Source organism: Pavona decussata, unplaced genomic scaffold, assembly GCF_977016875.1.
Source record: "Pavona decussata unplaced genomic scaffold, jaPavDecu1.1 SCAFFOLD_58, whole genome shotgun sequence".
Classification (NCBI taxonomy): domain Eukaryota; kingdom Metazoa; phylum Cnidaria; class Anthozoa; order Scleractinia; family Agariciidae; genus Pavona; species Pavona decussata.
Window position 1 is genome coordinate 6,502,501 of NW_028145480.1, and position 12,070 is coordinate 6,514,570.

The 12,070-nt window shown below is 37.2% G+C and overlaps 1 long non-coding RNA gene across 1 annotated transcript in view; it reads right to left on the reverse strand.

Moving 5' to 3' along the window:
• LOC146479942 (uncharacterized) overlaps window positions 1–10,604 on the reverse strand; it is an 11,076-nt gene extending 472 nt beyond the window's left edge. Inside the window, exon 1 of the long non-coding RNA XR_014864930.1 lies at window positions 10,298–10,604. This is a non-coding gene — a long non-coding RNA (uncharacterized LOC146479942). The remainder of the gene's footprint in view (window positions 1–10,297) is intronic.
• Between the last annotated feature and the right edge of the window lie 1,466 nt (window positions 10,605–12,070).

Sequence of the window (12,070 nt, forward strand, 5' to 3'; positions counted from 1 at the left end):
ATTTCGCATCGTAGGCTTCCTGTCATCATATCGCGTACAACAAAATTGCATCGTTCAGATTGACCTTTATGGAAAGTATTAAGTGATACATAACCACTCTTCTATTTTTGCTCTTTTGTAATTGGTTAAAATGCATCTGGTGACACAATGTCCTAAGTAAAACTGAAAAATAAGAGATGATGTCCCAAGTGATAACACCAGTTTTCAAAACTCGAGTCGATCCAGGGTCGTGGAAGATTTCATTCTAAGCATGTTTTTCCTTAAGTACTTTCTCTAAAAGTTCTAGAAAATGGCTAAAAGAATACGAAATCGAAGCCTCTACACATATTGATTGGGGAACTGTGTTTAAAGCTCCAGTGCTTTGTACAGCGTCCACAAAACTCACAGGGTCAGTTATTAAAAGGCAGTTTAGACGGTGTTTAACAAAACTACGTTCTAAGCCATTTTCAATTTTGCCCACAATCATATCTAAACATTGTCTGCTGCTGATGGTAATAAGAAAACTTGCGTCCCAGGCTAGAAAATTATTTATCTACTTAAAATAGATCACTTATAGACAGATTTAGAGGCCCACTAGTTGTCTTAAACCGCGGCCTAAGTTAGACTCTGTTTAAATTACTGACCCAGAGAGTTCCAATTTAAGTTTTTACACAGAATAGTCGGTGCAAACTCGCTTCTGTACAAAATTAGTATAGCTAATGATAATGTGCAGTTTTTGTAGTGTTTTAGAAGAAAATATCATTTGTTTTGGGGTTGCCCCTGCGCTTCCAATTTCTGTCGCGATCACACAGAGCTCTTAATGCGCCACTACAGAGTAACAGGGCCAAAAGTCATGAACAAACTTAGTTTTCTGGGATTGACAACAAATATTTTGTTGGATCACTGTCCATTAATAGCTAGATATCACATAGACAAATCTCTTATAAAAATACTGCACTATCAAAATGTGTTAGCTAAGTTGGAGTATTGTGGCATAAAAAGTGTTGCAAATGTTTTGTTTGAATCCAATGTAAATATCAGAAAACAGTTTGTGTCCATACGTGGTACCAGCTCGGATTTCCAAACTATAACATTTGATGTACCTCATGGGTCAGTGTTGGGCTTACTTCTTTTTCTTTTTGCCTAAATGCTTCAATATTTTAGAATTGCACCTATTTGCTGATGACATGCACTTGTTTCTTAGTAATCACAGCGTTCTAAATCTAGAAACCAACTAAAAATCTAAACTGGAAAAAGTGAGCCATTGGCTATATGCTTACAAGTTATCCCTGAGCATTGAATTGTGAATTTTGTTAGGAGTTCTCCCTAAATTGAGATACCACGTAAACAAAAACATACCACTAAAATTAAATTATTCACTTATTTACCCCATTCTCACCTATGGTTCGCTAGCTAGGGGCAATACATATAGCACTTTTCACAGGCCTCTAATTATCCGTTAAAAGGGAGCCATACCCACTATAACTTTACCAAAACCAGATGAACACTCTGAGCCTCTCTTCAAGGAACTCGAGATGCTCAAATTACCTTATGTGGTTACCGTTCACAATGCGCTTTTCATCTATCAGTATCATAATAATCTTCTTTAATCATCTTTTGAATTTTTTTTCTGACAGTATCATCAAGACATCAGTAATATTCGGCTTGCTTCCAAATCGTCTTATTACATCAACATCAGCTTTGCAGCTGCAAAAGTTTGGAATCGTGTAAATGAAACCATAAAACACGTCCCCTTCTAAACCTTCAAAAGCAAAGTCACACTAAACATCTTACAGTATTACAGATAAATAAAATTAAACAATTCCTTATTTTGAGTTTTCATCTAAGACATCTAATGCCTTTTCTTTTCCTCTTATAATTTCACATGATTAATACATAAATCATTACTTTTTTAACTTACCTAACTACTTTTGTTTCCTTTATTGCCAAAAACCTACAAGTGTTGTTTTTAATATAAATATGCGTAGACACAAATGTTATTGTAAAAAGAGGTAACAAAGTGTTATTGTTCTAGTTTACCAGAAAGAACTTAAGAAAATTTAAGTTCTTGAAAAAGAGATAGCTAACCAAAACAAAGCTCTTCAAAACTTTACAGTAAATTAGAAAATAGCAACCTTTTGAGGCTACGTTCAAAGGGAGGAAATAATAAACTATATTTATTTAGTTTGCTTCCTACTTAAAAATAATTAGGAACCCAAACCGTCTCGAGGGATTAAGATGGTGTCCCCAGTTGCCCTAGTAAATAACAATTCTCATAATTTTAGCCATGACATAGTCTATTACCTTTACTGTTGTACATCATTTCCAAAGTCAAACATTAACTTTTCCTAACTTCGATTCATGCGTCTTATATTTCTTTGTTTGTGTATAATTTGCATTAATATGTAACGACTAATATCATTTATTGTTACATTTAGCTATAAAAGTGTTTTCTCTAAGTACCAGAACGAGCAACAGTCCTTGAATTAGCTAGGTTGCCTTACGTGTCTGCTCGATCTGTTTGTAGCCAGTACTTGGTTCGAACGGGAATGTCTTTTGGGTGCTAATATATATATTTAGCCAAGCCTGAAAGCGGAGCTCCAATTTTTTTTATAGCATTTATAAAAATCTGCTTAGTGTATGAACGTAATAACCTTACCAGTTCCTTATCCTTTCTGCAGTTATATTTTTAGTGCATATGCAGCAAACTGCCCAGACAATAACAATGCAATGTAGAGGGCAAATTTTTTTTGAATGCTGATTTGGTACAATGGAGGCTGGCTGAACACTGAACACATTGATGACAAAGCACAGATTTATAGCAGAAAAGCTGAACTTTATTTGTGAAAAAAAAAAAAAAAGAAAGAAACTTGTATCATTTTCCCACGCGCGGACCGGTATGAATGAAAGTGGCAGCTTTGTTTAAGTTTGAATGAAATCGAGAGCGTTTTGCATCAAGCTCAGTAAAAAATTGAGTACTCGTCTTGTGCGCCGATCGCTCCGGCAAGATTTGCTACAAATTTCTAGCACCAAAAGCTAAAGCCAAGCAGTATTTTGAAGGTGCGAAAGATTTGTTGTGTCAGCTGGGCCGAGCTGAAAGACTGGAAATGCTTTTCAACGATTTCTCGGGTGAGTGTTTCTTTGTTTATTACGCAAGCAATTTCACGATCTTTCCTCAGTGTTTTGACAAACGCATCTAGTGCCTTGTTGCTTGCAAGAACTCTGGATCTTCTATGAAACTAAACAGTTTTTCAAGCGGCTCTAGATCTGATGTTTCTGAGAACAATTACTTTGTACGAGTTCCGTCTATCATTTTGTCTGCCAGATAGCTAAAATTTCTCGAGGCACTTCAGTGAGAGCTCGGATTTTCTCAGGTGGTTTTCCTCATCTCTTCAAGACGAGTCGAGATCTCTGTTTAACGGTTGCGAGAACCAATCTAAGAAAATACATGTACTGGAAGAAAGAATTTTCGTTTACAAATGATTTGTAAACGACCGTCGAATTACACGTCATGATAATATTTTTTTATGTAAGAGCAAGTTACCGGCCCGGGGGAAAATGAGTGGAAATTCAAAACTGTGTCAATTCTGCTCCTATAGTAATAATTCTAGTCTCGTCAACTAAATGGAAAATACGGGATATGGTAGAATTATTTCAGAGCTTTTAAACTTGTGTCTGTTTACAAACGCATGAGAGCCGTGTGGTGTGAATGAAAAAAACACGGCCACGAAACAATATTGTACAAAAATTAATTTCTAAACGAATATCGATGGTATCGAGAATTTAATAAACGGTAAAAGCATCTGCGTAAAGCTTTAAACACATAACATAAATAAAATTATCGATTGTTGCCTGGAAGAAAGCATTTTCGTTTACAAATGATCTGTAAACGGCCGTCGGAATCACGTAAACATGACATTTTCTGCGAGAGCAAGTTAGCTCCCGGGGAAAAATGTTTGGAAATCCAAAACTGTGTCAATTCTGGTCCTATAGTAATAATTCTAGTCTCTAAATAAACGTTAACAAATGGAGAATACGGGAAAATAGTCTTTGGTGTTTGGTAGAATTATTTCAGAGCTTTTAAACTTATGTGTGTTTACAAACACATGAATGCCGAAAGGTGCGAATGAAAAAAACACGGCCACGAAACAAAATGTTCAAAAATTAATTTCGACACGAATATCGATGGTATCGAGAATTTAATAAACAATGAAAATATCTGTGTAAAGCTTGAAACACGTAACATAAAGGAAAGTTAACGATTTTTTTCCGGGAAGAAACCTTTTTGGTTTACAAATGATCTGTTGAAACGGCCGTCGTAATCACGTAAACATGGTATTTTTTGCGAGGGCAAGTAAGCTCCCGGCGAAAATTTATTGGATATTAAAAACTGTGTCAATTCTGCTCTTAATTAGTAATAATTCTAGTCTCTAAGTTTAAGAAAAGGAGAATACCGAAACGTACTCTTTGGTGTTTGGTAGAATTATTTCAGAGCTTTGAAACTTGTATTTGTTTACAAACACATTTATAAGCTTAAGGGCCGTGCGCTGCGAACGAAAAAACACACGGCCACGAAACAAATTTTTCAAAATTCACTTCTCGAATTTTGCTGGTATCGAAAGCGATTAAAGTGTCTATGTAAAGCTATTTTAGAGTTCTAAAAGTTACCATAACTGATCACGAACGGGTGACATAGGCAAATGTGAGGCTTCTTTAAACTTAAGCTTACTTTTCTTTTCCGGTCGGCCTGCTCTAACTTGCTATCCGTCGCTCTCTTCCACGTTCAACTTTGCTTGATCATCTCCGCTTTTTTTTTCTTTTTCTCTCTCTTTCTCTTCTTTCCACGTTTGTCGACATATCCAACAAATACGTATAAATTGTCTTTGTGTTTTTTGTTCTTTAGCATTTCTGTTGTAAACGCATCTTGCCAAACTATCTCGCCATGCAACTTCCCGCCAAACAAACACGGGCCCATTAGCATTGTGGGATTGCGTACGGAGGGTCGGACGGTCGGATGGACAGAAATGACGTCATATCCAAACCAAAATTTCTCGCATTCACGGGTTACCAAATTCTCTTAGCTTAGGGGCTCCGCTGCGCGCGCCTGCGGCGCGCGCGAGAGCTCCGCTATACTGCACTTTAGGTGGTCAGAATTTGTCTGTCACTGGGGTCCTGAAATCTCAGAAATCTACTCTACTTCTGCGAATGAATCTCCCATGTTCACTAAAAACCTCGTAAGACTCTGATCGTCCAGGACGCCTTTGATCAACTCTGGATCCTGTAACCCGCTGGGATCTTGATACATTGTAACTGTGTAACCTGCTCTGAGATCTAGCAGTGGTTGAACGCCATGGTCATAGTACTCGGCTAGGCGTTCTCGATTTGACAATTAGTTTCGCAATTCGGGTACTGACCTTCAGATTTCAGTGGCTGTAATAAGGAAGTCCTTCAACTACCATTAACACTTCGGCGGCTCATGAATCGTTGAGTGAACTTGTATCGAGGTCTTGCGCTGGAGTGTTTCGGAGGTGAATAAAATAGGCTAAACATGCATCTGCCCTCTGTTTTTCGCTTATTCGTCAAACCCTTGGCTACTCAAAATGTATTTAATGCTTTTTCATTGCTCCTTGGATAATGTGGTAAGAAAGTGACTAGCTGGAACTTCCATATCTTGCTAAAACCTAACTCTTCAGTGGTAAACTATGAGCCATTTCGGGGATAACTACGCCGGGGATGCAGGCGGAGGACAAACTGCACTTCCATCTTGCGGATGACATGGCGGCGTGGTGGTGGCTTCTTCATAGAGAAAAACCCCTCATACAGCAGGAAATCTTATTGAATCGTTCACCTGGACGTCCCTCTAGATCTTGAAACTGCCCCTGTTGAAAAATTTTGGGGCTAGATGAAAGGGTTTTTCTCAGCTGCCAATATCTGCCAAAGGGATTGTTGAAGCAGGTTACCTTTAACTTTCTTGTCGAATTCTACATGCCAAAACCTATTCGTGACATCAAACGTGCTTAAGCCTTTTGTACGGCTCATCTCTAATAAGACAATATAAGTTTTCCTCCTGAAACAGGAATCTGATGTACAGACCAGAAAAAATGCCACGCGAGTAAAATTATAGTGGTTGATCGTTAAGATAAGAAGGGAGACTAGATTTCAATGAAAGTTGAAACTAGGGGAGAATGTATACTGCACTTGCAGCAGTTTTGGGAAAGACTTTCAAAGATATTATTTTGTCTTACCTTTAGGAAGTAATGAAGCAAAACCTTGTTGGTATACTTGATAAGATATCAAGCAATTACAGGAATATTCTTAAATCATGGGCTAGTTTCTCGAATGGCCCGATACCCTTATTGACCCGAAAGACTGAAATATGTACGCAGTTTCTCATTAGAATTAGAATTTTTCATTGGTTTTGTTAAAATTTGTATTTAATTTTACATGTATATATAAAGTAAAAGTTATATAACGTCACCATAAACTAATTTTACAAATATCATTCTTAGCAAATATCATTCTTAGCAAAAAAGATTATTTCGAGAAAAACATTCCTTCATGTCATCAGATATCATTGTTTTATCCTTTCAAATTGAGGTAAGACTGGGTATGTTATTGTATTTAATAAATAGAACAGAGACAAAAATCAAACGTTAGAGATCAGCAGTAAAATGGTAAAGCTCCTTTCAAATTGTTAAGAGTACTTGAGGATGCACTTTCTTCGTCTTTTCATAACGGCTCTGCTGCAAATCAGTCACTGAAATAGTCCGGGAAAGCTGTTACTGCAACGATGGAGTTGCTACTTTCTTGTATGTATACCACCCTCATGCTGTACAGCTCTTTAATTTCAAATCCGCTACTTTCATCTCTCCCATTTTTGAAGGAACAATGTATACCAATGCAGCTATTGAAGCGATACGTGGCTTCGATATATCCTTTCCTGTTCGGACGCCGCTTATTTCCGAACCTTACAGTGTCCTTTACCACATTAAGCAGTTCACACTTCTTATACGGCCAATAGTCTTTACCATGAGGAGTTTTCGGCCGAAGAAAACAAGTCGTCGTCTTCCGAGGATGATTTCTTTTGTTTTCACGTGCACTTTTGATCAGAAGCGACTGAACATTACCTTCTGTGTCTTGCTTAGGGATATGATACGAATCTTTCAGGTGTTGTATAAAATCTTCAAGGTTTGAAATAGAAAATTGGTCGTTCATCCTTCTACAATATGGCCGCAATTCTTGGCGGTGGCTTTTTCCCAATAATGCTTTGCTTTGCTTGGCATGCGCGGTGGTTGTAAATCGGAAAGATCATAATTGTATGTGTTCACGTGGTTATTTTTATAAGTCGCCGTTTTCTGTCATCAACCATCAACCATCATCTCGAAGCTTGTATGACTAAATAGTCTTTTAGCACTAATACAAAGAAATGGCCAGCTAAGAATTTGGCTAAGAAAAATATTTTGTTCTAATAAGGGAAAAGAAACAAGACTTTATTCGCCTGTACCTCGATCAGGTAGGAAGAACCACTCCAGTCGTTTTCTATGTCACGAAAATTGTAAGACCGGTTGATGATTTAAGTTTTAATAATATCGACCATTCCTCAGTATGCATGCGTTTGAAGTTGACCATGGCAGTAATGGCAATGACTGAAAATGTCAACATGATTCTATTTGTTGTTTTTTCTCAGCAGAAGAGAAGTGCGTAGCTTACTTCTAAAACATTACAAAGCTTATTTCAGCTGAATAAAATATTCAGAATTTTTTAAAGACGAGGCTGTAAACACAAATTATTAAATCAATTCATGCTTAGGTCCCTATGGCTCACTATTGGGTTCTTACAATTCCGTACGGTAATTTCTTGGTCTTTAAAAGTAAACTATGAAAAATCTCTGTTGTAAAGAAGTACTCTAGACATTTCTATCCTGTATAAAGATATAAAAAGCATATACCGTAGTAATATCTTATACGGTTCTTGAGCTAAATACTTCCGCAAGAGTAATAAATACCTTGTATTTGTACAAAATCCAGTTTTGCTAACTAACTATAATTAGTATCGCTCAAAATGCTTGAAGAACCGTTTATGTCAAATTGTTATCAACAAACCGAAAGAGCTAAACGAAAGTTAAAGGGAACGGCTTTAGTGAGTGCAGTTATTGTTAAATCTGCTACATCTGTTCAACTGTTGTAGTAGTATGGAATGGTGGAAGTGACATCTCCTTCTTGCTAGGATTGCGCCAACGCTGCAACGAATCTTTTAAGCGCTACATAATTACAACTGAGATATTCCCCTCCGTTAAATTGATGAATTTGCTAATAGAATCGTGAGAATAACAGTAACCGAGTTGAATTCGTCTGTACCTCGAATATGTGAGGACTGTTCTTGAGATATTAGAATTTGTTGTGAAGAAGGTCTTAATTTCCTTTTACGAATCGTGATTCTATATTGTATTTCTTTAAGAGTAAACTATGAATATGAAAATATACATCCCTCTCCATTAAAGAAATTCCCCAGTACCTTCTATTTATTATCTTAACAATGATGTTAGTCTTTCAAAGTATCGAAAGGGTTTCTGATTATAGAATTTTAACTGGTCCTTATCCAAGTATTATGAAGTTGACATGTGTTATAAGATTTTTCATCATTTCAGAAAAAAACGACAATCTTAATCTTTTCGTGTTCCATCATTACAACCGCACCATGAACTTCTTCCCGTTTCAAGTGATGGTTTTTGATTTTACAGTAAACTACAGATCTGTTTAAAACATCTTTGTCTTGGGTAAATCGGAATCAGGTTAATAATCGTACGGTATTTGCATGGCAGACTATTTTACGAGTAACAAATAAGTTAATGGTAATGGTATTTATATACCGCATTTTCTATATGCATATATTCAAATGCGGTTGACATTACTACTATTCATGAAATAGCACAAAGACCAGACCAGCACACCGGGAACTCCATGCCCTACTCCTTGCGATTAGTGTGTGGGTTCTTTAACGTGCCACAGGGTTATGAACATTGAAGTGTTGTGAGACGGGGCCTCGGTTTATCGTCCTTATCCGAGAAGACTAGAAAGTCTAACCATTTGCAGATGTCATTACAAAGGCAGCACTTTCTCCTCAATTATTTAAAGACCCCGAGTGTTGGTTCGGCCGGGGTTTGAACCCACGACCTCCCGCACGGTAGTCCGATGCTCAACCAACTGAGCCAACCGGTCGGCGGTTCTGGTTCCCCTAATTTTTATCTTCTTCAACGGGATTTTTGCCCTTCTTGCCTTGATGAAATTTGTGCAAGAAAGTATTTTAAAACTAGAATTGAGGTGCCAAACATGGATAAAAAAAAATTAAGTCAGTAGAAACTTTCCTAGTTTGACTATTGTGAAATCTGAATTCAATATGAAGTAATAAATATTTGGTTAATATATATTTCTAGTGGTAAAAATATATTGAATTTATTTCTAGCTTTAACTCAAAACACTTCCTAAGTTTTCAACGAATTTTTGGCTTTGTTAACTTGATGAAATTTCTGGAAGAAAGTATTTAAAACAAGAGACGCAGGTGCCAAACAAGAATAAATATTAACTATGTAGAAAAATCCCTAGTTTGACTGTTGTGAAAGCTGAATTTGAAATGAAGTAATAAAGTTTAGGCAAAGATGTGGATTGGGCAATCGACAGTAGTACTTGTCAGTAAGCTTGATTTTCACTGAAAGAAGGTATGACTCGGTCAAAAAATTAAATATTTGTTGTTTACATATCACACACGTCAAAGGCCGGCAAATTTCCTCAGATGTTTGATCTGATACGTTTGTATCATAATTAAAATTGCACATCGAAAACGGTTATTTATCCTGAGTAGACCACGTGTACATAGGAAGATAAGCCAAGACGGTAACAAAACAAACAACTCTTAAGAAAATCTTACAACGACTGAAAAAAAATTATTTGTTTTTTGATCCAGTGTATACGGTAGAATACTAATGTTTTATAAGATGTATTTCACAATAAACTCTAAAGAAATATTTCCCCTTTTACAAGAAACTCCAGTAAACTGAATATTTAAATTTTTAGAGACGAACGAGGGCACAACAATGGGTGACTGCAAAGGAAAGAATCAGTTAAAGTAACACGATCACGAAGCTAAAAAGATGAGGCGATATTTAAAGATCCACTAATCTTAAACTTATTAAGCCTTGCAATTTTACAAGGGAATTGTGGATTTGAAATAGTTTCATGTCTTTTTCTCGTAATGCTTCTATCTGCCTCATACTGTAGCTACATTTGTTTTAATTTAGTATTTTAGAAAACAAGGTACTAACCGTTTAAACGGAACGATCTCTTGTAAAAACCTCTAAAATGGAACCACATGCAGATAAACGATACTGAGGACATTTTTCCGACGAAACTCCAGGTGTATCGGTGGAGACAAAATGCATCCGTTTCTGGGCATTGTAACCAAAATAAGAAAAGTGCTGAAAATACGAAAAATCAAATAGCGTGGAAATTTCTAAATACTATTCCAAACAAAAGAAAACGAATTCCTGCTGTTTCTCTACAACCGACCTGAAAAAGTAACATTTCACCAATTTTTTTGATCGCGTGATGTTTGATCTGATTCCAATTTGCTGCAGGAACCAGTTTTTGGTAGAAACGACCTTTGCAGCTCCTTTTTAATTTTTTCAAGGGAAAAATTTATTTGCTTAAGGAAACACGTATTTGCTATTTCTATTCATTGGTTTACATGGTGTGATTGGGATCCCTAGAAGTGTAAACAAAAAAAGATGACAAGGAAGAAAAACGCAGGCGGTTTGTTTTAACACTAGAGACTAAACATGTCAGAACTTTCAAAATCATGACTTACGACATGATCAACTACCTTTTCGACATTTTCAGTTGTTTCGCGAATGTCATCTACTCTTGGAATAATGTAAAAAAAAAAAAAAAAAAAAAAATTCGATGAATAGTTCATTATCCCTCCTGCATACTCATTAGCATTTAGTTATGGGAAAGTCACCCCAGACGAGCAAGCTCGCTGGGGAAAACATGAGAGGTGCTAATAGAGTAAGCAGAAGGGGTGGGTGGGTGGGACGATTCCAACCACAGTTAGGCAAAACTGACAACTATGAATAATTAACACATGCTTATATACTATGCACGCGGGCTAATGAATATTAATAAAGTATGAATAGTTCATTATCCCTCCTGCATACTCATTAGCATTTAGTTATGGGAAAGTTACCCCAGACGAGCAAGCTCGCTGGGGAAAACATGAGAGGTGCTAATAGAGTAAGCAGAAGGGGTGGGTGGGTGGGACGATTCCAACCACAGTTAGGCAAAACTGACAACTATGAATAATTAACACATGCTTATATACTATGCACGCTGGCTAATGAATATTAATAAAGTATGAATAGTTCATTATCCCTCCTGCATACTCATTAGCATTTAGTTATGGGAAAGTCACCCCAGACTGCGCCCCGCAATCGCCGTGGAATTCGCTGGCTAATCCAAACAATCATACCAAAATAAGTCCCCCACCTTACCCATCCTCAACCCAACTAATTTCCCAACCCTCACTAATATTTCAATATGACCGTCATAGATGCTATAGAGAAAACCATGCCAAACTATTTCCGGCTTTGAACGCATCTCCAAAATTTATTGCCACAAAAACAAAATGAACCAAGGTTGAAAGGAGTCCGGATCGCGAAACGACAGATCCCGCAGGTTAGGAGTTTCCCCCGCCACAATGCCTTGAACATGGGTGAAACAAGCGTCTTCTGATGTCATTTTCTCCGAACTCGGTTTACCCTCCATGGATACCCATCGTATTTCCTTAAGCCTGCTTTTTCCCTCCGCTTCCAAAGGCATAAATGTCACCGTATCTCCCTTGAGACGTTTTGGTTTGGGCTAGATAAAAAGCACCAAAAAGGATCAGAATGATGTACTCAAACAGAGACTGCAAACACGAGTTCGGAGAAAATGACCACCGTAGCCCGAGTAATCGGGCTCAAGGGCATGCCTATGGGCAAAACGCTTGTGGGGTCATTTTCCCAACCTCGAGACCACAGACTAAAGACGACTCATATTAC